Here is a 26928-nt window from a genome sequence, read left to right as displayed (position 1 = left end):
TTACAAAATTAAATTTAGTATAGCAAGTAATCAAAGTTACAGGCACAGTAGTAAGAAGGAAAAAATCACATTGGAATCCTAGATAAGATAAAGAAGTTACAGAAAAGCAAAAAAGCACGCATTTCAAGATTGCAACAAATAATATTTAGAAAGTGGTTAAATATAAAACTAAAACAACTTCATCTAAACTAGGAATAACAACTTCATTTTAGAATTTGACCTGTAAAAGATACCCTTAAACTTAAAGAAGTAGGAGGAGAGAAATGCTGCCAAGTTTCTAAAGAAATAAAAATTGTCTAAATAACATTTACACTTTATTTCCTGTTTAAAAAAAAATTTTTTTTTCCACAACTACCAAATGTTGCATCTGGTACCCTTAGAACAAAAAGGGTAGAGCACTGTACAAGGATGGCCATTACTATTCTATAAAAATGAAGAGTATTCTCCTCACTAGTACTTTCTCAGTGTGATCTTTGACAAAATTCTCAAAAACAGAAGGGGAATGGAGGCCATCAAATGTAATTTACAATATACTTTTATCAGCAGCCCCTTGGCCACAAAGAGTATCCTGCAGCTGGTTGTCAAACCATCAAAAGCTGCTCATCACCCACCTTCCTAGTCTCTTACAGAATGAAACTTGCTTGGGTCAAAACAAGTCAACTGCCTTTCTTAGTAGCAATAATATGCTAGAATAAAAGTGTCAAGTGTAATTCTGGCTGCCAAGATTTTGTTCTTAAGACTTGCAACTATTAAAGGGAACATTAAATTAGTGCTAACTTCTAAAAGGGCTATCAGTGTCTGTAGCTTGACTGTGATATCAGTGATGTCTTGATCTGTAGTCAAACAGAAGGAAAGGGAAGCAACCAGAAAAAGCGACATATATCCACTACCCCCAAAAGTGTGAACTATTGGGAAAATAATGAGTGTGCCAGTAGCAATGTATAAATAAAACTAGAATTATACTTTAGAACAGATTCTATGTGTTATACAACATGGAATATTAACTCTGACTTAATACAGTTACAAATCATTAGTACAGAGGAATACTACAGATGTCTTAAAGGATGAAGTAAACTTATGTGTACAAAGTATCTATAGCATACTGCTGGAAACTGGGGGAAAAACAGGTTATAAAATCTGCTAGAATGAGTGTGATCTCATAAAAAAAAAAAAAAAAAACTATGGTGGTCAGGCGCAATAACTCACACCTATAATCCCAGCGCTTGGGAGTCTGAAGAGGGTGGATCGTCTGAACTCACAGGTTTGAGACTAGCCTGAGCCTGAGCAAGACCCCATCTCTAAAAATAGCCTGGGGTTGTGGCGGGTGCTTGTTGTCCCAGCTACTTGGGAGACTGAAGCAAGAGAATCGCTTAAGCCCAGGAGTTTAAGGTTGCTGTGAGCTATGACGCCGCAGCACTCTACCAAGGGTGACAAAGTGAGACTCAGCCTCAAAAAAAAAAAAGTTTGGCTATGATTATGGTCAAACAAAATTCTAGAAAGACTAAAACTGTTAATGCTTTTTATCTATGCAGAATGGAATTATGGAGACTTTTATAGATGTTTTTCTCTTTTTCTCTCTTTTTTCTTTTTTAAGGTAAAGTCTTGCTTTGCACTGCAACCTTAAACTCAATCAATCCTCCTACCTTGGCCTCCCAAGTGGAACCATACAGAAGGATGCCACCACGACAGCTAATTTTTCTACTTTTAGTAGAGACAGGAGTCTAGATCTTACTCAGGCTGGTCTAAAATTCCTAAGCTCAAGCAATCCTCCCGACTCAGCCTCCCAGGGTGCTAGGATTATAGGCCTGAGCCATCCACACCCAGGTGCTTTATACAGGATGTCCCAAAAGTTGCCCTGAAAGTTGTCATACATAGGGAAAATGGGAAATTGTAGCTAAATGTACCTTGATTTACAAAATAACCTTAAGAAAATTTTATAAAGAGATAACCTATACATAAAGAATAGAGAATATTTTGTGAATAGTTTCAAGGCAACTTTTGGGACACTATAGATTTCTTTCTCCCTTTAAATTAATACATTATGGGCCACATACAGTGCCTTATTCCTGTAATCCCAGTACTTTTGACCAAGGTAGGAATATTGCTGTAGTTTGCCACTGCATGAGCTATGATTACACCAATGCACTCTAGCTTGGGCATCAGAACAAGACCTTGTCTCTGGAAAAGAAGGAAGAAAAAAATAGCATGTAATTATGTAGTTATTTCCAGGTTTGGGAACAAAAAGACTAATAGCATGCATGACATGCCTTTCTCCCCTTCACCAAATGAAAAGTCTTAGGCCTCCAAACTCACAGAATCAGAGACATATATACAGACCATCAAAGCTCTCCAATGTCCTCTGGGAGCCATTTTCTTTATTTCTTTCTGTTTTAAAGCAGAGCCCGTTCTTTAAACAGAATCCTATGTGGAACCTCAAAATACATGATAAAAGCGCAACTTCTTCTATTGAGGGAGATGGGAAGTAAAAAGCTATGGCCCTTCATCTTCTTCATCACCTGCAGTATCCTGAGGCTCCTTAGAACTCCAAAGCACAAGTGGAAACCCCCCCATAATGAAAGAATTTCACTGTGCAGCTGGGAAACTGAGGCCCAAGGATTACACTCCTATTAAGGCTCCTGCCTTACTGAGTGGTATATGGATTGTTTTACTTATTAGGCATTATACACAGTACTTGGGGCCTGTAAGCTCTTCAAAAAATTTAAGAGAAAACTGAAAACATGTGTGAATCGGCTCCAAAATCCCAAAGAAATTACTGCATAATTAAAAAATAAATGTGTAATTAAATGTCAAAAAGGAAAAAGAATCGTAATAGTTCTTCACGTTCAACATGACTCAAGCACACCATGCTCACCGGTGGCTTTGCAAATATACAGTAGAACCTCTGTAACTTGACCACGTAAGGGACTGTAACAAATTGGTCAGCATATGGAGGTGGTCAACATAAGGAACTAGGCTTACTATACTGATATGTACATGTCCAGTCTATGACAATTAGGTCAACTTAAAGAGGTGGTCAACTATGGAGGTCCTACTATGTATGTTTTTCTACTGCCTGAGGTTCATGTTTAGCCAGACATACCCAACCAATTAACACAAGCTAGAATCAGCCACTGAGAAAAAAAGTGGGGAAAAAAGCAGTAGTAAAGGGACAGTTCTGAAATTGAACAGAGAAAGAAAGTTTGTTTTTTTTTGGCAGACTCAGATCCAAGTAACCTTGTATATGAGCTCCCAGAAAAAAACACACTGATCAAATAGGTAGATAACTGGAGATGCCAGGGATAGTAAGGTCTGCCCTTATGGGTAAAATCAAATTTCCAAAAAATGCCAAGTTTAGAATAATGAATATAATCCAACAGGACAAGTTTCATAAACATATCATTCTAAATGTTGTTCTACAAATATCCTTTGCAGAAAAACAAGAATGATGGAGACTTGTATCATCACAGAAAAAAAGAAAAGATTCAGAAGTTTCATGGTAAGTTTAGTATGGGGAAAAAAGCATCATATAACAAACAACATATGTGCTATGAGAATAATGGCCACACCTGCATTTAGTGCTGGGTACTTTACTTTCTAAAGAATAAAAAAATTCCATTACATTTCTTTGGAGTAGGAAAAGGGCTAATATTATATATATAAGGAATGGCTAGAAAAACTGAAGTGTTTAAATCTAGAGGAGGACTCTAGGAAAGGGATCTCTCTCATGAACATTAAAGGACTACTATGAGGAAGAAAAATCAGACATAGTATGTGACCCTAATAATAAAAATTCAGTGAAAAATTAGAGTAGAGCAGAATTCTGGTCAACAGATCATTTTTCTAAAAAGGGTAAGAAAGCATAATAGGCTGTCAGGAAGTAGTTCTCCCGCCACTAGCTGTCTTTGTGCAAATCCTAGACCACCACATGGGGGCGAAGTGGGCCTGGCTCAAACACAAAGCAAGGTAGCAGGCTCGGCACCTGTAGCTTGAGCGGCTAGGGCACCAGCCACATACACTGGATCGAATCCAGCCTGGAGGCCCACCAAACAATGACAACTAGAACCAAAAAAAAAAAAAAGTTGGGCATTGTGGCGGGCGCCTGTAGTCCCAGCTACTTGGTAGGCTGAGGCAAGGGAATTGCTTAAGCCCAAGAGTTTGAGGTTGCTGTGAGCTGTGATGCAACAGCACTCTACCCAGGGCACTAGCTTGAGATTATCTCAAAAAAAGTTAAGGTAGGGCAGCGCCTGTGGCTCAAGGAGTAGGGTGCCGGTCCCAGAGGTGGCGGGTTCAAACCCAGCCCCGGCCAAAAACCACAAAAACAAAAAAAAAGTTAAGGTATCAAAAAAAGATTTCACCCCAAGAGATCCTGGACCATGGGGGTCCACCTGGTGTGTATTAATGGAAGACTGTCCAAGGTATCTGGCTACATACCCCAGATAAAGCTTGCCATAACCCCTGCCACCTACCTACTGGAAGAATATAATCTTTTGATATATAATTCTGCTACAGTTGAGGGTATGTACAAATGTACATACAAACAGAATTACACAAATAGTTATGATTTTTAAAAAGGAGAATTATTAGGGTCACATATTACGTCTGATTCTCAGCTTAGGGCTAAGCAAAGCCTTAGTCCTCTTTAAAAACTGTAACAGCAGATACTAAAGGGCTTTCCTGGACAAATACAAGAAAAAAGGCAAAACTCTTCTATTATCAAAGTCTTAAAGCATTTTATACGGTTTCCCTATTGTTACCAAATTACTAAGGAAAGCAGGTTTTATTAAAGTACTGCTCCTCTATTCCACCTCTGAGGTTATACTCTATGTTGAAACTAATGATCCAAGAACACATTACTTAATGGGGCAGTTTCCACCATCCACAACACAGCCAAGAGACCCTAGGAAAGGACTTCAGTTTTTGTCTACTTTGCCTTTTAAACCTGAACACTATTCTAACAAGAACAGTCCTCTAATTTTTCAGGAAAAGTGATAAAGCTAGATAAAGAGTAAGAACGATAAAGAAGAAAAAATAGCTAAAAGAGAAAGCACACAAGTACAGCCAGTTGGTATTACGTATGTAGAGACAACCAGCCTGCAGACCTCAGTTGCTTGTTAAGGGTATTATCTCTTTACATACCTGAATAATGTGTTTTCAGAAACAAAGTATGAGCAACCTAAAAATGCATACATTAGCCATTTTGGAAGAGTGTTTGGCAGTGTCTTATAAAACAAAATATATTTTTACCATATAATCCAACAATGGCACCCCAAATATATTGAAAATTTATGTCCATACAAAAACCAGCACACAAATAAAAGTCACAGCAGCTTTATTCATAACTATTAAATCTTGGAAGCAACCAAGATGTCCCCTAGCAGGGGAATGGATAAACTATGGTACATCTGTACAGTGGAATGTTATTTAGCACTAAAACATGCTATCAAGCCATGAAAAAACATAGAAAACTTAAATGCATATTACCAAGTGGAAGAAGTCAATCTGAAAAGACTCCAACCATGTGACATTCTGGAAAAAACAACTACAGAGACAGAAAAGATCAATGGTTGCTTGGGGGTAGGGAGAAGGGAAGAAAGGAGGGAACTCAGGAGACTTTTGGGGCAGTGAAACCATTCTTTATGGTACTGTAATAAGAGGATACATTGTTACACATTTGTCAAAACCCATAGACTGCACAACACAAAGAGTGAATGCTAATGTAAACTATAGCCCTCAGCTAACCAATTCTTACAAAGCCACCACACTAAAGAAGCATGTTAATGAGGGAAACTGGGCATAGGGAAGTATATAGTAACTCTCTATGCTTTTCATTCAATTTTTCCATAAACCTAAAACTGCTCTAAAAATAAAGTATATTAAAATAACAATTAAAAAATACATATGTAAAAAATTAACATTCCCATAAGAAATCATGGTAAAAGTGACATACACAGATTTTCAGGTACAGTTAGGAACTCTCCCAATCTAAGTCAACATACAAACCTGTAGTTACATAATGCTGAACATTTGTATAGTGATATAGTTTACATAGGTATGTAATATGTAGCTATATTTTAGTTTACATATATTTATTCCAAATCACAGTTTACATATAAATTATACATCATTTAGAGTTGATAATTCTGTGATTATATAGTACTGAATACAAATGAACATAAAGAGACAGAAATCAGAAGGGTGGGTCAGCTTCATCCGGTGAAGAGACTATGTTGCTGGGGAGCTTTCCCACCAAGGTGAGAGAAATGCCTTGGACTGTATCGTCTTCACATTAAACCACAGTTGGTGGAGCTTTTGTTTGCAAGCAGTAGCCTAATATGGCACTTGTCTCAAATTGTGTATAATGCTCTTCCTGCTGCTCCCTCCCGGAAGTGGCACGGTATGCTAATAAAGATCTAACTAAAAAGTACACAAGAGTTCAAAGGCACTTAGTACAAAAGAAATCAAATACAGTTCAGTAATCAGTGCTTTCCACAGTGACACTGAGTTACCAAGAAAAGATAAAATTATAAGTAGTACATAGTATTCTAGCTAATCAGCACAGAGATACTTCTAGTGAATGGTTAAAAACCAAAACAGTACTTAATGCTTAAATAGGTAGCAACTGTTTTAGCGCCTGTAGCACAGTGGTTATGGTGCCAGCCACATACACTGAGGCTGGCAGGTTTGAACCCAGCCTGGGCCAGCTAAAACAACCATGACAACTGTAACAAAAAATAGCAGTGCATTGTGGCAGGCACCTGTAGTCTCAGCTACTTGGGAGGCTGAGGCAAGAGAATCACTGAAGCCCAAGAGTTGGAGGTTGCTGTGAGCTGTGACGCAAAAGCACTCTACCAAGTGTGACATAGTGAGACTGTCTCAAAAAAAAAAAAAAAAAAAAAAGGTACCATCTGCCTAGTGGCTCATACCTGTAATCCTACCACTCCGGTGGGTGGACTGCCTAACCTCAGGAGTTCAAGACTAGCCTTAGCAAGAGCAAGAACCATCTCTACTAAAAACAGAAAAACTAGCTGGGCATTGTGGTGAACGTCTGTAGTACCAGCTACTCGGGAGGCTAAGGCAAGATGATCTCTTGAGCCCAAGAGTTTTGAGGTTGCTGTGAGCTATGATGCCATGACACTCTACCCAGGGCCACACGCTGTCTCAAAAATGAAAGAAAAGAAAAGAAAAAAAAAAACAGAAAAAAAAGAGCTAGCACTCCTTGTCAAATCTGTTTACCAGAAAAATCTCTCATGTAAATTTAAATTTTAAAACACACTGAACAATACAACCTAACTCTTCCAAAATGCCACATATATAGTGTTTCCATACTAAAAAAATATACCTTGGCTCAGCACCCGTAGCACAGTGGCTATAGCACCAGCCATACACCAAAGGTGGCAGATTCAAACCCAGCCTGAGACAACTAACCGACAATTACGACTGCAAGAAAAAATAGTAGGGGGCGGTTGCCTGTGGCTCAGTGAGTAGGCACCAGCCCCATATACCGAGGGTGGCGGGTTCAAACCCAGCCCCAGCCAAACTGCAACAAAAAAGAATAGCAGGGCGTTGTGGCGGGCGCCTGTAGTCCCAGCTATTTGGGAGGCTGAGGCAAGAGAATCACTTGAGCCCAAGAGTTTGAGGTTGCTGTAAGCTGTGATGCCACAGCTCTACTGAGGGCGACATAGTAAGATTCTGTCTAAAAAAAAAATAAATAAATAAAATATACATATACACACCTTAATATTTAATATTTGGCATATGCAGTAAATTTACCAGGCATATAATAAATGATACGCAATGCTCATTCATTTTTTTTCCCTTTTTCAACTAAGAATCAACTAAAATGAGATCTTTGCCTTTATGTAGATGTTTTGCAATTTTATGTAATCTATAGAACTCTGGATCTCTTTTATATTAGAGTAAACCAAAAAATAGGTACACAAAAGTGGGAAGGGAGGGAGCAAAGGAAAAAAACAAAACTGTGGCATCTCTGGAGGGCTGGGTTAGAAATGTTTACATTTTTTAATACTTTATTTTTTAAATACCCTACAAAAAACATGTATTACTTTCACATTCCATTATATCAGATATTCTACAACATTTAAAATGAGTAAGCTACATGCATCAATAAAGTTTAACCTCTTATACAAAGTTTGTATTTTTTTGTCCTGCGGATATATACACATAGGGAAGGGTTGTAAACATGAATGATAATTACCAATTCAGAGCAATGGCTACAGGGGGGAAGGAAGGAATACCTAGAAAGCTTCAACAATGGCTATAATATTTTATTACTTAAACTGGGTAGTAGGTATGTGGTATCTGTTATATTGTTCTGTATCCTTTTTTATGCCTGAAGTATTTCAAAAATTTTAAAAAGTAGCATCCATTGGAGTCATACCAAAAAACAGTAAAACTTAATCCTTAACATTCTTAAACGAGATACAGTACTGAGTCGAAGATAACTGCAAAAATCATACGGAAAATTTAAAGCAGGAGTTCTGAAGGCGGGAAGTTGTGTACAAATTTTGTAATCAAATAGCAATCTGAAATCTATTATTTCACAAAATATCTGTAGCAAACGTCCCTAGTTTGTGCCTCACACACAGAGCTCAAAATGAAATCTATCCAGTAAATTTAACATTTTGAACATACCTCTTTTCTACATTTCCACTTACAACTCTGTTTGAAAGCAGATTTTTTACTTTGGTCAGTTTAAAAGGTATTTAGTCTTAAGGATGTCATAAAAATAAGATTAATTTCTGACCGGTATTTTCCAGCTTGGTGATTTAAAATAGCTCCTAGACACTCCTGGTTATCAGATGGTTTCAGTTCATTGTCTTATGGTATGCTATGGTATAACCAGGTAGAGAAATCCAAGGAGACAGTGAACAAGATTCTCCCAAAAAATCAAGTTTCTGAGGAAGATTCAAAAATATTCAAGGATGTCCCTGAGTCTTCTGCTATAGTCTCACTCAATTTTATGAAAAACAATTAAGCAAATTAATATAAGAAAGTTCATGGGGCAGAGTACGGTGGCTCACACCTGTAATCTTAGCACTCTGGGAGGCCAAGGCAGGCGGATTGTATGAGCTCACAGGTTTGAGACCAGCCTGAGCAAGTGTAAGACTTCGTCTCCAAAAAAATACAGCTGGGCCTGAAGCCCCAGCTACTTGGGAGGCTGAAGCAAGAGAATAGCTTGAGCCCAAGAGTAGTAAGGTTGCTGTGAGCTACCGCACTGTGGTACTCTACCGAGGGTGACAAAATGAAACTTGGTCTCAAAAAATAAAATAAAAGGCTGGGCTCTGTGGCTCATGCCTGTAATCTTAGCACTCTAGGAGGCCAAGGTGGGTGAATTTGCTTGAGCTTACAAGTTCAAGACCAGCCTGAGCCAGAGCAAGACCCCATCTCTGAAAATTGCCAAGTGGCACGGCACCCGTGGCACAGTTGTTACGGCGCCAGCCACATGTACTGAAGGTGGTGGGTTCAAACCTGACTTGAGCCAGCTAAACAATGACAACTGCAACAAAAAATAGCCAGGCATTTTGGCAGGCGCCTGTAGTCCCAGCTACCTGGGACCTCACCACCAAAGCCAGGTACTTAGGAGGTTCTGTCACCCTCAAGCCAGCTACTTGGCAGGCTTAGGCAAGAGAATCGCTTAAGCCAAAGACTTTGAGGTTGCTGTGAGCTGTGACGCCATGGCACTCTACCAAGAGCAACACAGTGAGACTCTGTCTCAAAATACAAAAATAAAATAAAAAATCACCACGCATTGTGGCAGACACCTGTAGTCCCAGCTACCTGGGAGACTGAGGCAAGAGAATCACTTGAACCCAAGAGATTAAGGTTGCTGTGGGCTATGATGCCATTGTACTCTACTGAGGGTGACAACATGAAACTGTCTCAAAAAAAAAAAAAAAAATCTTTTTAACAGGTAGTGGGTCTACTATTGTTATTTTAAATTAATAAAATTTTCACAGTCCTAATTTCTATTACAGTGAATATCAAAAGTTATAACACATAAACAAAAGCTTTTTGGAGTTCTCAGTAATTTTAAGATGAAAAAAAGTCCTGAGACAAAAAATTAAGAAAAAAAAAAAATACACAAATAATATCCCCAGGTATAATGTGATAGCTATCATAGCCCTTCCATTCTTGACTCCTAAACTAGACCTATGTTACTTACCAGGTTCTTAAAATAATTTATTTAGCACTGCTGTCAATATAATCAAAATAAATGATTCATTTAACAAGCATGAAAAGGGTCCAAGCAATAACAAGATAATGTGTTCAACCAATTTCAATTGATGGGTTTTCCTTTACTCATTGTCTAAACAAATGACCTGAACTAAAATCAGTTTTTCTTTCCTCAGTATAAAGTGAATCAGCTATAAAGACAAGTCTTTCATAAAGGTCTCTCTCTCTTTCTCTCTCTCTCTCTCTATATATATATATATAATTTTTTTTTTTTTTTTTTTAACGAAACAGGGTCTTTCTCTGTTGTCTGGGGTGCTATGGTGCCATCATAGCTCACTGCAACCTCAAACTCATGGGCTCAAGTGATCCTCCTGCCTCAGCCTTCCTAGTAGCTAGAACTACTGGCATGTACCCCAAGCCTTGGTGAATTTTTTTTTTTTTTTGGAGACAAGAGTCTCACTTGGTCAACCTTGGTATGGAGTGCCATGGGATCTTAGCTCACAATAACATTAAACTCTTGGGTTCAAGTGATCCTCCTGCCTCAGCCTCCCACATAGCTGGGACTACAGGTGCCCACCATAGCGCCTGGCTGTTTTTCAGAGATAGGGCTGGTCTCGAACCCATGAGCTCAGACAATCCACCTGCCTCAGCCTCCCAAGTGCTGGGATATCAAGTGTGAGCCACTTTATTTATTTATTTTTTTAGTAGAGAAGGGGGTCTTGCTCTTGTTCAGCTGGTCTCGAACATCACACCTCAATCCTCCCCCTTCAGCCTCCCATAGTGCTAGGATTACAGGCACGGAGCCATGCCCAGCCAGTACTACATAATATTCAACTCTCTTGGAAATACATCCCTCATAATCAGATTAGTAATGGAAAGCTGTGAAATTTGGTGCCCTCTCAACACTAGAACAAAAAACTTGAAATCCTACACTGGTCTTGAGAATTAGGATACAACATGTTATTTATTTATTTATTTTTAAAAAGCACTTTCTAAAGGCCAGGCATGGTGGCTCACATCTGTAATCCTAGCACTCTGGGAGGCCAAGTTGGGGAGATTGCCTGAGCTCACCAGTTCAAGACCAGCCAGAGCATGAGCAAAACCCAGTCTCTAAAAGTAACTGGGCATTATGGTGGGCACCTGTAGTCCCAGCTACTTGGGAGGCAAGAGAATTGTTTGAGCCCAGGAGTTTGAGATTACTGTAAGCTATGACACCATGGCACTCTAGCGAGGGCAACAAAATGAGATTGTTTTCAATAATAATAATAATAAAGTAAAATAAAAAAGCACTTTCTAGAGGACCACATGCTACCATTTGTCTTTTAAAAAGCAGGGACACATATATACATTTTTGATTTAGCCTACCTATATGAAAGAAACTGGTTTCAAGAAAGGGAAACCATGGAAGAGAAACTCACTTTTCACTGTGTTCCTTTTTATATTATTTGACCTTTTAACCATGTACATATAATACTCAAAACTAGATGTTTTTAAAATACCATTTTACCTATTTCTCCAGTCTTTTAAATGCAAATTCAAAAAAAATACTAGCAGATGTGAAAAATCATTAGACTCATTATCTGTTATACTAGCAGTGGATACACACCTCACATCTGACAGGAGCATCGAAAGTAAGCTGTCATGGCTCGGTGCCTGTAGCTCAGTGGCTAGGGCGCCAGCCACATACACCAGAGCTGGTGGGTTCAAACCCAGCCTGGGCCCATCAAACAACAATGACAACTACAACCAAAAAATAGCCAGGTGTTGTGGCGGGAACCTGTAGTCCCGGGGTGCCTAAGGCAGAGAATCACTTAAGTCCAAGAGTCTGAGATTACTGTGAGCTGTGACACTACGACACTCTAACAAGGGTGATGGAGTGAGACTCGTCTCAAAAAAAAAAGTAAGCTGTCCATCAACTTGCAAGTGATCAGCCACTGACTACCTGAAGGAATACCTGATTACAAGAGACTCTAGATGTCATCCATCTGCCAAGCATAAATAGTAGTTGCTATTCCAGTGGTAACTCTCCCTTTTTGTATTTATCACAGCATTTCTTTTCTTTTTCTTTTTGAGACAGAGTCTCAAGCTGTCGCCCTAGGTAGAGTGCTATACCATCATACCTCACGGCAACCTCAAACTCTTGGGCTCAAGGGATCCTCTTGCCTCAATTTTTCTATTTTTAGTAGAGACAGGGTCTCACTTTTGCTCAAGCTGCTCTGGAACTTGTGAGCTCAAGCAATCCACCCATCTTGGCTCCCCAGAGTACTAGGATTATAGGTGTGAGCCACCGCACCTGGCCAACATCACAGCATTTCTTTAAAAAATATTCTCTGAATAGCACCAAATACATTTAAATACTCCTTTAAACCATACAGCAACATTAAATTCAGCATTAACTGACCTCCTACCATCCACCAGGCCCTACAACTTGACAATGTAACACTTGTATAACACACAATGTAACAGGATAGTGTGCATTTAGATCTAAATGCCTAATTATGAAATACATGTTTAACCACAAATGAAAATGTTTTGGGGGATTTTAACCAATTCTAAGTTTAATGAGCCAACCTTATAGGCTACAGATAAACCTAATTCAAATTTGGGCTATATCATAATGGGCTAAATGATGTCCAGAACACAGAAAAATCAGAGCCACTATAGTCTGTATTTATCAGATGAGTCTTACAACTCCTGCCAGTTTCTAGGCCACACATGACAAAAGTATGTAGGTTCAAGGCAGTTCGGTATGTGGAAGGTATGTAAGGTGTACTGAGTTAGCTACCACCTGCCAAGTACTTCGCATGAACTTTCTCTGTATCTTCACAAATCAGTGATAAAGACATTATTATCCATGTCTTAAAATTAATGAGATTCAGACTTTTTTTTTTTTGACGGGGGCTAGGTTTGAACCCGCCACCTCCGGCATATGGGACTGGCGCCCTATTCCTTGAGCCACAGGCGCCACCCGAGATTCAGACTCAGTTTAAGTTACATGCTCAAGATTGCAAAGCTAATAAGTGGCATTATCAGAATTTAAGCCCAAAGCCCCTGAAGGGGTTGAATGATGGCTCCCAAAAAGGTTTGTCCACCCCCTAATCTGTCAATGTTACCTTATTTGAAAAAAAGGGCCTTTGCAGATATAATTCAGTGAAGAATCCTGAGATGAGACCATCCTGAATTTTCTAGGTAGGTCCTAAATCCAGTGGTAAGTGTCCTTCTAATAGTGAAATATATACGGATAGCAAAGGAGACAATGTGAGCATGGAGGCAGAAACTAGAGTGATGCAGCACCAAGTCAAGGAATGCCACCCAAAGCTAAAAGGGGCAAAGAATAGAATCCTCTCAAGAAAGCACAGCCCTGCAGACACATTGATTCTGGACTTCTGGCTTCCATAACCAAGAAAATAAATTGCTATTGTTTTAAATAGCACTAAGTTTGTGCTTATTTGTTATGGCAGTCCTAAGAAACTAATACAGTCCTCAAACTCTATCTTTTCCAGCATTCCCAAGAGGGCCAAAGGATCTAGGGATAACTACAGTGACACAGAGACAACTCAAGGTCTATAAAGAAAACAAATTACATTTGTTTTTGGAAGCCCTGATAACAGAAGACTGGTAGATAAAAGTTCCAGGGAGAAACTAAACACATTGCATGTGACTGTATGGGACCCTGGACCAGAAAGAAAGAGAAGACAGAGACAGGGGTAAAGATAGAAAGATGGGTGGGAGAAGAACACAGGGAGGTAAAGAAAACGAAATAAAATATTATCACTTAGGGATTTTGGATGATGGGAATATAGCAGTTCTTTGTACTGTTCTGGCATGTTTCTTGGAATTTGAAATTATTTATTTTTTTATTGTTGGGGATTCATTGAGGGTACAATAATTGGAATTTGAAATTATTTCTAAAGAAATTATTCTCAGGACGGCACCTGTGGCTCAGTGAGGAGGGCGCCAGCCCCATATACCGAGGGTGGTGGGTTCAAACCCAGCCCCTGCCGAACTGCAACAAAAAAATAGCCGGGCGTTGTGGCGGGCGCCTGTAGTCCCAGCTACTCGGGAGGCTGAGGCAAGAGAATCACATAAGCCCAAGAGCTGGAGGTTGCTGTGAGCCGTGTGACGCCACGGCGCTCTACCCGAGGGCGGTACAGTGAGACTCTGTCTCTACAAAAAAAAAAAAAAAAAGAAAGAAATTATTCTCAGAAAAAGAAAAAAAAAGTTCCAAGGAGAAATTTCAGTTGAAATCAAACTTTGTAACCATCAAATGTCTTAAACTTGGGGCAACGCCTGTGGCTCAAGGAGTGGGGTCCTGGCCCCATATGCCGAGGGTGGTGGGTTCAAGCCCAGCCCCAGCCAAAAACTGCAACAACATCACTGGATTTGGGCGGCGCCTGTGGCTCAGTGACTAGGGTGCCAGCCCCATTTACTGAGGGTGCTGGGTTCGAACCTGCCCCCGGCCAAACTGCAACAAAAAAATAGCCGGGCGTTGTGGCGGGCACCTGTAGTCCCAGCTACTCGGGAGGCTGAGGCAAGAGAATCACCTAAGCCCAGGATTTGGAGGTTGCTGTGAGCTGTGTGACACCACGGCACTCTACCGAGGGCAACATAGACTCTGTCTCTACAAAAAAAAAAATAAATAAATGTCTTAAACACTAACCAGAGTTATGGTAGGTAGTTAAGTTCCCTATCATTGGATATGTTCAAGGAGAGACTGATGACTTTAACTTTGGGGGAGCAGAGCTGGCTTAGATGATTTAGAATCTCTTCTCATCCTGAGTTACCAAAATTATAAAATGTTACATGACACTATGAAATTATAAAATGTTTACCAAAGTTACCAAAATTATAAAATGTTACATGACACTACTTGAGGTTAAGTATTAACAAATGAGTTTTGCAAGATTTCTACAGTCATTCAAATAAATACTGACAGCTTGTTATGTCAGGCACTTTGCTTGGTAATCAATACCAGCATAGTATCTACTCTCATAAAGGTTATAACCTAGTGGGAAAGAGGCAAACATCAAGTAATATGCAAACAAAGGTAAAATTACATATATGGATACATATGAAGGAAAATCACAAAAATGAAGGTGATCAGGCAAAATTTCCCTAAGAAAATGATGATTGAGCAGAGACCTGATGGATTCATAGTTGTCCCTCAGTATCCATTACTTCCAGGACCCCACTCATATCCGCAGAATGCAGGCGAGGTCCGGTGCTCATTCCTATAATCCTAGCACTTTGGGAGGCTGAAGCAGGAGGATCACTTGAGGCCAGAACTTTGAGATCTGCCTGAGCAACGCAGTGAGACCTCACTTCTGCAAAAAACTTAAAACATTAGTCAGGCATGATGGTATGTACCTATAGTCCCAGCTACTAGGGAGGCTGAGGCAGAAGAATCACTTCAACCCAGGAGTTTGAGGTTGCAATGAATTATGATGACACCACTATATTCTTGCCCAGGCAACACAGCCAGACCTGGTCTCAAGAAAAAAAAAAAAAATCCACAGATGCTCAAGTCCCTTACAGTTAGCCCTCCATATCCTCAGGTTCCACACCCATGGACTAAAATACTTCATCATTCATTTGGTTACAAAATGGATTTCTTTGGAAACAATCCATCAAGGTTGATTCTCAAATGAGAATTGGCTATTGCTCTCATACCTTTCAGATACACAAGGTTTGTTTGTTTTTTCTTTTTTAAGCTAAGCAGATATGAACAATAGATACACAAGTTTAAGAGACAAAATGTTAAGCAGTACCCATGGCTCAGTGAGTAGGGTGCTGGCCCCACATACCGAGGGTGGCAGGTTTGAACCCGGCCCTGGTCAAATCGCAACAACAAAAAAAGTACTTGCTGAGAGACAAAATGTTTGTATTTTTTATTCCCAGATTCTCTTCCTCCTGCTATGTCTGGAAGATACTGACTTAAGAATCATAATTGTCACTCAATTCATAATTGCCAAGTTGTGGAAGCAACCAAAGTGCCCATCAACCGATGAATGGATCAACAAACTGTGGTATATGTATGGAATACACGTAATACTATTCAGCCATTAAAAAGATGGAGACTAGCCAGGCGTTGTGGTGGGCACCTGTAGTCCCAGCTCCCAGCTACTTGGGAGGCAAGGCAAGAGAATCGCCTAAGCCCAGGAACTGGAGGTTGCTGTGAGCTGTGTGATACCACAGCACTCTACCAAGGGTGATAAAGTGAGACTCTGTCTCTACAAAAAAAAATAAACAAATAAAAATAAAAAAAATGAAAAAGATGGAGACTTTACATCTTTTACATTTACCTGGATGGAGTTGAAATACATTCTTCTTAGTAAAGTATTGCAAGAATGGAAAAATAAGTATCCAATGTACTCCATACTAATGTGAAATCAATATATAATTATATACTCATAAGAATAAAATGCTATTATAGTCCAGCTCAGAGGTAGAGGGAAGGGTAATGGGGGAGAGGGGAGGACATGTGGCATAAGGAGGGAGGGCATGAGATAGGATCTCACCTAATGTGTACATTGCAAGAGTGTCTAACATGCCCCGAGGGAGGGGCTCTTATACAAATGGAACTTTATTTACCCTGGAAGTGAGAACACTGTAACCTAAATGCTGTACCTTCATATTGATTTGAATAAAGTTAAAAAAAAAAAAAAAAAGAATGGGAGACATGAGGACCTAAACTGACCAGATCAGCTGTGTCATCGCAGCCCTAGCCTGAATGATTCTTACTGTCATTACGTGTGCTTTCACTTATGCTCATATTTAGTGGTCAGAACTCCTCGTGTTCCCCGGTGAAATTAAATCCTCTTAGGGTCATGTCACCCTGCTTTGCTGTGCTTCCTGGACGGACTCTAGTGCCGCATGAGCTGGGCACCTTCCCCTAACCCTAATTTGCTGCTCCCTCCTGCTTTCCCTTCTCTATGGTGCCTCCTCATTTTTTTAATTTTTTTATTGCACTAAAATTTAATATGTATACAAAAAAATACAAACCTTAAAAAAAAAGAAACATAATTCTCAAACACACACGATAAAATTTTTCTCCTGGAAAAGATCCTAATCTTCAAAGAAGAAGGGAAAAGAATAAACAAGTCAGATATTTCTTCTTCTGTCACACACATTCCCACAGGCTTTACACCATACTTAGATTAGTACGATCAGATACTAACTGCAGTAACTAAGGAACTATTTACCCTAGAGTTGCCTTCCGTTTTGTATATATAAAAAACAAAACCAAAGAACTGCTAGAAGGATTAAAGACAGAACTACAGGAGCAGGTAGGAAAATGAGGTTACACTACTACCTCTACATAGGATTCCAATGTATAAAATCATTGAAAAAGTTAACCTTGAGACTCAGTTATTCTTTACGTAAAACTAGAATTAGGTATATCACATGTCCTTAAGGGCGAGTATAAATTACATAGCATTTTATATAAAAATAAATTTTTGTGCTTATGTATATAAAATATTTTTAACTCCCTAGAGATAATGTTAAAAGAAAACTAGAGGCTCAGCACCTGTAGCTCAAGCACCTAGGGCGCCAGCCATGTACACCAGAGGTGGCAGGTTCGAGCCCACCCAGGACCTGCCAAACAGCAATGACAACCACAGCCAAAAAAAAAAAAAAAAAATAGCTGGGCGTTGTGGCAGGCGCCTGTAGTCCCAGCTATTTGGGAGGCTGAGGCAAAAAAAATTACTTAAGCCCAAAGAGTTTGAGGTTGCTGTGAGTTGTGACATTACAGCACTCTACAGAGGACGACATAGACTCTGTCTCAAAAAAAAAAAAAGAAAACTAGGGTGGCGCCTGTGGCTCAAGGAGTAGGGTGCCGGTCCCATATGCCAGAGGTGGCGGGTTCAAACCCAGCCCTAGCCAAAAACCACAAAAAAAAAAAAAGAAAAGAAAAAAGAAAACTAGATAAATTTGCTGTCTATAGGAGTAACAACTCAGAAGGTTCCAGGGTAAAATAAAAGACCAAAACCACATTAAGACAAGATTATTCACTTCAGAAACTATCTTGCAAATAGAGATCTTAGCTCAGGAAGTATGACAGCAAAGTGGAGAAAAAGCAAGTTAATATGTAAATGAAATTGAAGTTAACCAATTATTTCGTTTTCTTTCTTTCTTTTTTTGAGACAGAGTCTCACTATGTTGCCTTCAGTTGAGTGCCGTGGCATTATAGCTCACAGCAACCTCAAACTCTTGAGCTTAAGCGATTCTCTTGCCTCAGCCTCCCAAGTAGCTGGGACTAAAGGCGCCCACCACAATGCCTGGTTATTTTTGTTGTTGTTGTTGTTGTAGTTGTCATTGTTGTTTGGCAGCCCGGGCTGGGTTCAAACCCACCAACCCTGGTGTATGTGTGGCAGGCACCCTGGCCACTGAGCTACAGGCACCGAGCCTATTTTAGTTTCTTTCTTCTCTAAGTAAGTTTTCATGGGCAAGCCCTTACACTCTTACACCAAGTCACCTTCACCTCAGCACAACCATATGAAGCATGAAACAGACACTAAGTCTTTCCTGGACAAATGTAAATTCAGACTGAAAATTTTTTCATTCATTAAAAGAAATAGATTAGGGGTGGTGCCTGTGGCTGAGTAGGACGCCCCATATACTGAGGGTGGCGGCTTCAAACCAGGGCCAAATGAACTGAAACAAAAAAATAGCTGGGCACTGTGGTGGACACCTGTAGTCCCAGCTACTTGGGAGATTGAGGCAAGAGAATCACTTAAGCCCAGGAATTGGAGGTTGCTGTGAGCTGTGATGCCTCTGCACTCTACACCCAGGGCCATAGCTTGAGGCTCTGTCTCAAAAAAAAAAAAAAAAAAAAAAGATTAGGCTGAGTGACAATGACAACAAAAAAAGCTGGGCGTTGTGGAGGGCATTGTAGTCCCACTGCGCCCCGTAACACCAGCTGCTCGGGGGGGCTGAGGCAAGAGAATGGCTTAAGCCAGGAGTTTGAGGTTGCTGTGAGCTGTGACACCACAGCACTCTACTACGGGCGACACAGTGAGATTCTGTCTAAAATAAAATAAAATAATAAAAATAAAAACAGATTGTAACTGCTTTATTAAGAGTGTTTCAAGAAGCCAGGAGCGGTGCCTCATGCCTGTAACCCTAATACTTTGAGAGGCTGAGGCAAGCAGAACACTGGAGCTCAGGAGTTCAAGACCAGCCTGACCAACCCCATCTCTACTAAAAAAAAAAAAAAAAATAGAAAATTGGCCAGGCTTAAGAAAGGAGGAAAAGAAAGGAAAAATAAACTAAGCAGCAACAATAATCTCACCATCCAGTAAAAAAAAAAAAAAAAAAAAGAAAAGAAAGAAAATTGGCCAGGCACTGTGGCTGGCGCCTGTAGTCCCAGCTACATGAGAGATTGAGGCAAGAAGATCACTTGACTCCAGGAGTTTAAAAAGGTTAAACTTCTTGAGGTTGCTGCGAGCTATGACACAATGGCACTCTCACCTGGGGCACAGTGTTTCAAGGCAAAAATAAACTGTTAAGATCAAATATCCTGGGCGGCGCCTGTGGCTCAGCGGGTAGGGCACCGGCCCCATATGCCGAGGGTGGCGGGTTCAAACCCAGCCCCAGGCAAACTGCAACAACAACAAAAAAAATAGCCAGGCGTTGTGGCGGGCGCCTGTAGCCCCAGCTACTTGGGAGGCTGAGTCTGGAGAACTGCCTAAGCCCAAGGATTTGGAGGTTGCTGTGAGCTGTGTGATGCCGTGGCACTCTACCAAGGGCGATAAGGTAAGACTCTATCTCTACAAAAAAAAAAAAAGATCAAATATCCTTAGATACTTTTGGTACAGTATTACCATATACAGTACATATATAAGTACTGTGTATATACGTACATACATGTTTGCTTAGAAAAATGCCTAAAACTATACATATTAAAATATTAATCTTTTTTGGTAGAATGACTACTTTTAATTTTTTCTTTTTTTTTTTTGAGACCGAGTTTCACTATGTCACCCTTGGTAGACCATGGCATCACAGCTCACAACAACTTCAAAATGTTGGGCTCAAGCGATTCTCTTGCCCCAGCCTCCAACGTAGCTGGGACCACAGGCACTGGCCACAACACCCGGCCACTTTTTTTTTTTTGGTTGTAGTTGTCAGTGTTTAGCAGGCCCAGGCTAGGCTCAAACCCGCCACCTTCTGTGTATGTGGCTGTCTCCCTATTCACTGAGCTACATGCACCAACCCTTCTTTGCTTTTCTACAATGCAGCTATGATGTAGAATTAGATTTTTGGCTCAGCACCCATAGCTCAGTGGTTAGGGCACCGGCCACATAGACTGGGGCTGGTGGGCTTGAATCCGGCCCGGGCCTGCTAAAACGACGATGACAACTGCAACAAAAAAATAGCCCGGCGTTCTGGTGGGCACCTGTAGTCCCAGCTACTTAGGAGGCTGAGGCAAGGGAATCACTTGAGCACAAGAGTCTGAGGTTGCTGTGAGCTGTGACACCAAGGCACTCTACCGAAGACAACAAAGTGAGACTGTCTAAAAAAGAAAAAAAACATATTCAATGGAGAAAAAAATTTAAAACATTGAGCCAAAAATTAAAGAACATGAAATTTTAACATTAAGTCACTGGTATCATGTCAAAATTACTTTTTTTTTTGGACACAGAACTGTGATTCAAAAGCAATAATTATCTATCCCTTAGACTTAGTACCTGAAGCCAGTTTGGAACCAAGAGACTAGTTCTGTAACAGTGTTTTACTTACCAAATTCTGGTTGGTTCTTTGATTCATGGGATATTTTTATATGGAAGACTTATTACCAAGAATTTTATTTCATAATTTTTTTGTTTGTTTTTGAGACAGAGTCTCAAGCTGGGTAGAGTGCCATGGCATCATAGCTCACAGCAACACCCAACTCTTGGGCTCAAGCAGTCCTCTTGCCTCAGTTTTCTATTTTTACTAGAGATGGGATGTAGCTTTTCCTCAGGCTAGTAGAACTCATGAGCTCGAGCTATCCACCCACCTCGACCTCCCAGAGTGCTAGGATTACAGGCATGAGCCACCTTGCCCAGTCTATTTCTTTCTTTCTTTTTTTATTAAATCGTAACTGTGTACATGGATGCATTTATGGGGTTCAGTGTACTGATATACAATGTAAAATGCTTACAATGTACTGATTAATACATCCATCACAATTATATTATTATTTTTTTTTTTTTTGAGACAATGTCTCATTATGTCACCCTCAGTAGAGTGCTCTGGCATCATAGCTCACAGCAACCTCAGACTCTTTATGGGGTTCAGTGTACTGATTTGATATACAATGTAAAATGCTTACAATGTACTGATTAATACATCCATCACAATTATATATTTTTTTTTTTTTTGAGACAGTGTCTCATTATGTCACCCTCAGTAGAGTGCCCTGGCATCATAGCTCACAGCAACCTCAGACTCTTTATGGGGTTCAGTGTACTGATTTGATATACAATGTAAAATGCTTACAATGTACTGATTAATACATCCATCACAATTATATTATTTTTTTTTTTTTTTGAGACCGTGTCTCATTATGTCACCCTCGGTAGAGTGCCCTGGCATCATAGCTCACAGCAACCTCAGATTCTTGGGCTTAAGTGATACTCTTGCCTCAGCCTCACAAGTAGCTGAGACTACAGGCACCTGCCACAATGCCTGGCTATTTTTTTGTGCCCAGGCCAGGCTCAAACCCACCAGCCTTGGTGTATGTGGCTGGCACCCTACCCACTGAGCTATGGGCACCACCCCACAATTATATTCCTAATAGTTTTGAAATGTACCATTGCATCATGCACATTAGGTGAGGTCCCCCCAAATACCCATCCTCCTCCCACTTCCCCTTCCCTCTCTCTCCTCTTTCTTCCCTTCTACTTTCTGAACTGTAGCTATGTTTTACCATTCCCATGAATATAAGTAGTATTGAATACATTGGGTAGTAGTATTGAGTACATTGGATACTTTCTGAGCAGAAATAGCTGAAGATGTTAACAAATGGAAAAACAAACCATGCTCATGGCTGGGAAGAATCAATGTTGTTAACATGTCCATACTACCTTGGGCAGCGCCTGTGGCTCAGTGAGTAGGGCGCCGGCCCCATATACCGAGGGTGGTGGGTTCAAACCCAGCCCCGGCCAAACTGCAACAACAACAACAAAAAAACATGTCCATACTACCCAAAGCAATGTACAGATTTGATGTAATCCCTATCAAAGCACCACTGTCATACTTGAAAGAGCTTGAAAAAATTGTGCTTCACGGGCAGCACCTGTGGCTCAGTGGGTAGGATGCCAGCTCCACAAAGGTGGTAGGTTCAAACCCGGCCCCTGCCAAACTGCAACAAAAAAAATAGGCAGGCATTGTGTCAGGGGGCCTATAGTCCCAGCTACTTGGAAGGCTAAGGCAAGAGAATCGCTTGAGCCCAAGAGTTTGAGGTTGCTATGAGCTATGCCACCATAGCACTCTACCAAGGGTGACCAAGTGACACTGTCTCAAAAAATTTTTTTTAATTTTTTAAAAAAAGCCAAGAACCAAAAAAAAAAAAAAAAGAAAGAAAGAAAAAAATCAGAAATGGCCAAAGGAAAATACAAATACTCCAGTTCTAGCCAGGCAGGGTGACTCACACCTATAGTCCCAGCACTTTTGAGAGGCAGACGCACAGGAGGATGACTTGAGGCCATGAGTTGGAGAATAGCTTGGGTAACATAACTAGACTCTTGGGCGGCGCCTGTGGCTCAACGGGTAGGGCGCCGGTCCCATATGCCGGAGGTGGCGGGTTCAAGCCCAGCCCCGGCCAAAAAAAAAAAAAAAAAAAAAAAACATAACTAGACTCTTAAGTCCACAAAAAATAAAAACATTGGCTGGGAATGATGCACACCTGTAATCTCAACTACTCAGAAGACTGAGGAAGGAAGATCCCTTGAGCCCAACCAAGCCTTTCAAGTTACAGTGAGCTATGATCATACTGCACTCCAGCCTAGGAAACAGGCAGAGACAAGGTCTGTAAAAGAGATGAATGAATAAAATTTTATGAATAAATAAATACTCCAGTTTTATTCTTTATAGATTTAGTGAATGTAAAGATAATCTACAAATAATAGCAAGGCACAGTGATGCATGTCTGTAGTCCCAGCTATTTGGGAACTTGATGTGGGTAGATTTTTGGAGCCTAGGCATTCAAGTCCAACTTGGGTTACCTAGTGGGGAGGGAAAGAGGCAGAAAAGGAGGGAGAGCTGGGCGTTGTGGCGGGTGCCTGTAGTCCAGCTACTCGGGAGGCTGAGAATCACCTAAGCCCAAGAGCTGGAGGTTGCTGTGAGCTGTGATACCACAGCTCTCTATGGAGGGTGACAAATTGAGACTTTGTCTCTAAAAAAAAAAGAAAGAAAAGAAGGGAGAGAGGGAAGGAAGAAAGGAGAAAGGAAGGGATGTAGGAGGAAGGGGGGAGGGAGGAGATAATCTGCAAATATAAGCTAATCACAAGTTACATAACACAAGTTTTCTATGTTTAAGATTGTCCAAAGTATTTACTCATATCATTCTTACATTTATCAATACAGAATTGTTTTATAGAGTATACTTTAAAACTACACTAAGTGGCATTATTTTACGTGGCAAGTTTGGATATCACTACCTTAGAAACTAGGCCCAAGCTGACAAAAACTGTCTCCTATTACAAAAGATAGCAGAGGAATGTAAAAATTACCAATTATCTAAAATTTCAGAATGAAATATTTTAGAAATCAATTAAGTTCTAGTATGGAACACTTGTAAATACGGTGTTTCAGTTTCTTAATTTTATTCATGACTTTAGGAATATGAACACTAGCAATTTATCAGCATTAAGTCATTCTGGATCTCAAAGTATTCCATTATAATTGTCATACTTCAGAAAGACCCTATAAAATACAACTACAGTATTTTCATTTGACAGTCAGAAAAATTAAGCAAGGAGAGATTAAATGTCTTACCCCATACTACCACAATGAAACACTTGTGCATTTTAGAAAATTTCTAAAGTGGGCGGTGCCTGTGGCTCAGTCGGTAGGGTGCCGGCCCCATATGCCGAGGGTGGCAGGTTCAAACCCGGCCCCGGCCAAACTGCAACCAAAAAATAGCCGGGCATTGTGGCGTGCGCCTGTAGTCCCAGCTACTCGGGAGGCTGAGGCAAGAGAATCACTTAAGCCCAGAAGTTGGAGGTTGCTGTGAGCTGTGTGAGGCCACGGTACTCTACCGAGGGCCATAAAGTGAGACTCTGTCTCTACAAAAAAAAAAAAAAGAAAAAGAAAATTTCTAAAGTATAAGCAACTCCTAACTTAAAAATTTATTTGGATGGGCATGGTGGCTCACAGCTGTAATCCTAGCACTCTGGGAGGCGGAGGTGGATGGATTGCTTGAGGTCAGTTCAAGAAAGAGCCAGGTGTGGTGGGTGCCTGTAGTCCCAGCTACTCGGGACACTGAGGCAAGAGAATCGCTTGAGCCCAAGAATTTGAGGTTTCTGTAAACTATAAAGCCATAGCAGTCAACCCCAGTATGACTGACTGAGACCCTGTCTCAAAAAAAAAGTAATTTTTTCTTTTTTTTCTTTTTTTTTTGTAGAGACAGAGTCTCACTTTATGGCCCTCGGTAGAGTGCCGTGACCTCACACAGCTCACAGCAACCTCCAACTCCTGGGCTTAAGCGATTCTCTTGCCTCAGCCTCCTGAGTAGCTGGGACTACAGGCGCCCGCCACAACGCCCCGCTATTTTTATTTTTTGTTGCAGTTTGGCCAGGGCTGGGTTTGAACCCGCCACCCTCGGCATATGGGGCCGGCGCCTTACCGACTGAGCCACAGGCGCCGCCCTAAAAGTAATTTTTTCTATGAACAAAATCTATAAGCAAATTTATCTTCTTTCAAAAACACTTTCCCTTTAAAACAATAGTAATTTGAGCACCCACACAAAGCCTACTGTATCTCTAGTGCATGAATAGGCATATACTAAGTATGATTCCAAAAACAAGGAATCCAGAGACTTGACAAAAATTCTGAAATTTGCTAGGCTTTGCTTTGGCACTCCTGCCTTCCTTCTGGTTCTCCCACTTCCATCTCTAAGATGTGCCTTTTATCTTCCCAAAGTACCTCACCTGAGACACTTCAAAATTTCTTTCCCTTGAACTATCCTAGTAGTCAAGGTAACTGTTTCCGGCCCACTAACACAACCAACATGTGATTTAATCATTAACATTACCAAAAAGGCCCTTGAGAAACTCTGAAAGTCTTCTCTACCCAGAAAAATCACATAGGCACTCAATCCCAAATTTTTTGTACAATTTTAAGAGATTAAGGGTCACATAGCCAACTTAAAAACCCTTTACTTTATATATTAATATCATAAAACCCCAAAACTCTTCCAGAGTAATTTGTATTTTAAGAGGCTGTCAATTCAAGTGATATCTCTAATTCTTAGAATTTAAGACTTTCAAGAGATTTTTGGGTAGCCTTATCATTAGAGTTATCTCTCAAAAGTTTATAAGTAGCAACTCCCATGAGAGAAGGGAAAAGAACTTATTTCTAAGCATAAGTCATCTATTAAATTGGGTTTTATAGCCCCTATCCTATATTCAGCAGTGCTCTAGAAATATATTCTAAACTATCATGTTCCCTAGTAAAACAATACATATATACATACACGTTCAGAAAATTTATCTAAGTGTCAAGTCCAGTCTCTATCCCAGTACACTCTCTGTAGTATTTCACATTGCTAACTTTGCTGTTGAGTCTCTTAATCTCTCTCCTCAGCTCCTTCAACCCTACTTATTTATCTTATCTTGTTTGCCACTTTTTTTCAACCTCCCTCTTAGGTCCCTATTCTTCCACTTGACCCTCAGACGTATGCTCCCCAAGGTTTCCCTTAGTTTTTTTTCCTCACTCCTGATATTATAAAGGTTAAGCTTCCTTAATCTGGAAATCTGAAATCGAAAATGCCCCAAAATCTGAAACTTTCTGAATGGCAACACAACACGTAAGTGGAAAATTCCACACCTGACTTCATGAACAGGTCTGTCAAAACTCCATTTCAGGGCGGCGCCTGTGGCTCAGTGAGTAGGGCGCCGGCACCATATGCCAAGGGTGGCGGGTTCGGACCCAGCCCCGGCCAAACTGCAACAGAAAAATAGCTGGGCGTTGTGGCGGGAGCCTGTAGTCCCAGCTGCTCCGGAGGCTGAGGCAAGAAAATCGCGTAAGCCCAGGAGTTAGAGGTTGCTGTGAGCCGTGTGACTCCACGGCACTCTACCCGAGGGGGGTACAGTGAGACTCTGTCTCTACAAAAAAAAAAAAAAAAAACTCCATTTCAGGGCGGTGCCTGTGGCTCAAAGGGGTAGGGCGCTGGCCCCATATGCCGGAGGTGGCGGGTTCAAACTCAGGCCCAGCCAAAAACTAAAAAAAGAAAAACTCCATTTCATGCACAAAACTACCTAAAACATTAAATAAAATTACCTCCAGGCTATGTATATAAGATGCATATGAAACATAAATGAGTTTCATGCTTAGACCTGGGTCTCTTACCTAGGAAATTTCATTATGTATGTGCAAATATTAAAAAAAAAAAAAATCTGGTGGTGCCTGTGGCTCAAAGGGGTAGGGCACCGACCCCATATGCCAGAGGTGGTAGGTTCAAACCTAGCCCTGGCCAAAAACTGCAAAAAAAAAAAAATAAAAATCCAAAACACTTATGGTTCCAAG

General features: G+C 40.5%; 1 protein-coding gene across 8 annotated transcripts in view; it reads right to left on the bottom strand.

Annotated features, from left to right (window-relative positions):
* Positions 1-26928, bottom strand: part of NRF1 (nuclear respiratory factor 1) — a 170723-nt gene that overhangs the window by 136791 nt on the left and 7004 nt on the right. Inside the window, exons 2-3 of one of the 8 annotated variants that reach the window (XM_053609143.1) lie at positions 23087-23209; positions 15337-15518 (exon numbers count right to left, since the gene is read on the bottom strand). The exons of 5 other annotated variants lie outside the window; for them this stretch is intronic. The gene's annotated coding sequence lies outside the window, so the exon portion shown is untranslated. Of the gene's footprint in view, positions 1-15336; positions 15519-23086; positions 23214-26928 lie in introns of those variants that run through there. 2 more of the 8 variants (XM_053609145.1, XM_053609144.1) reach the window with 2 other exon arrangements.

This window comes from Nycticebus coucang, chromosome 11 (assembly GCF_027406575.1).
Source record: "Nycticebus coucang isolate mNycCou1 chromosome 11, mNycCou1.pri, whole genome shotgun sequence".
Lineage (NCBI taxonomy): Eukaryota > Metazoa > Chordata > Mammalia > Primates > Lorisidae > Nycticebus > Nycticebus coucang.
Note: the sequence above shows the minus strand (reverse complement) of the source record. Positions and strands in the feature narration are given on the sequence as shown.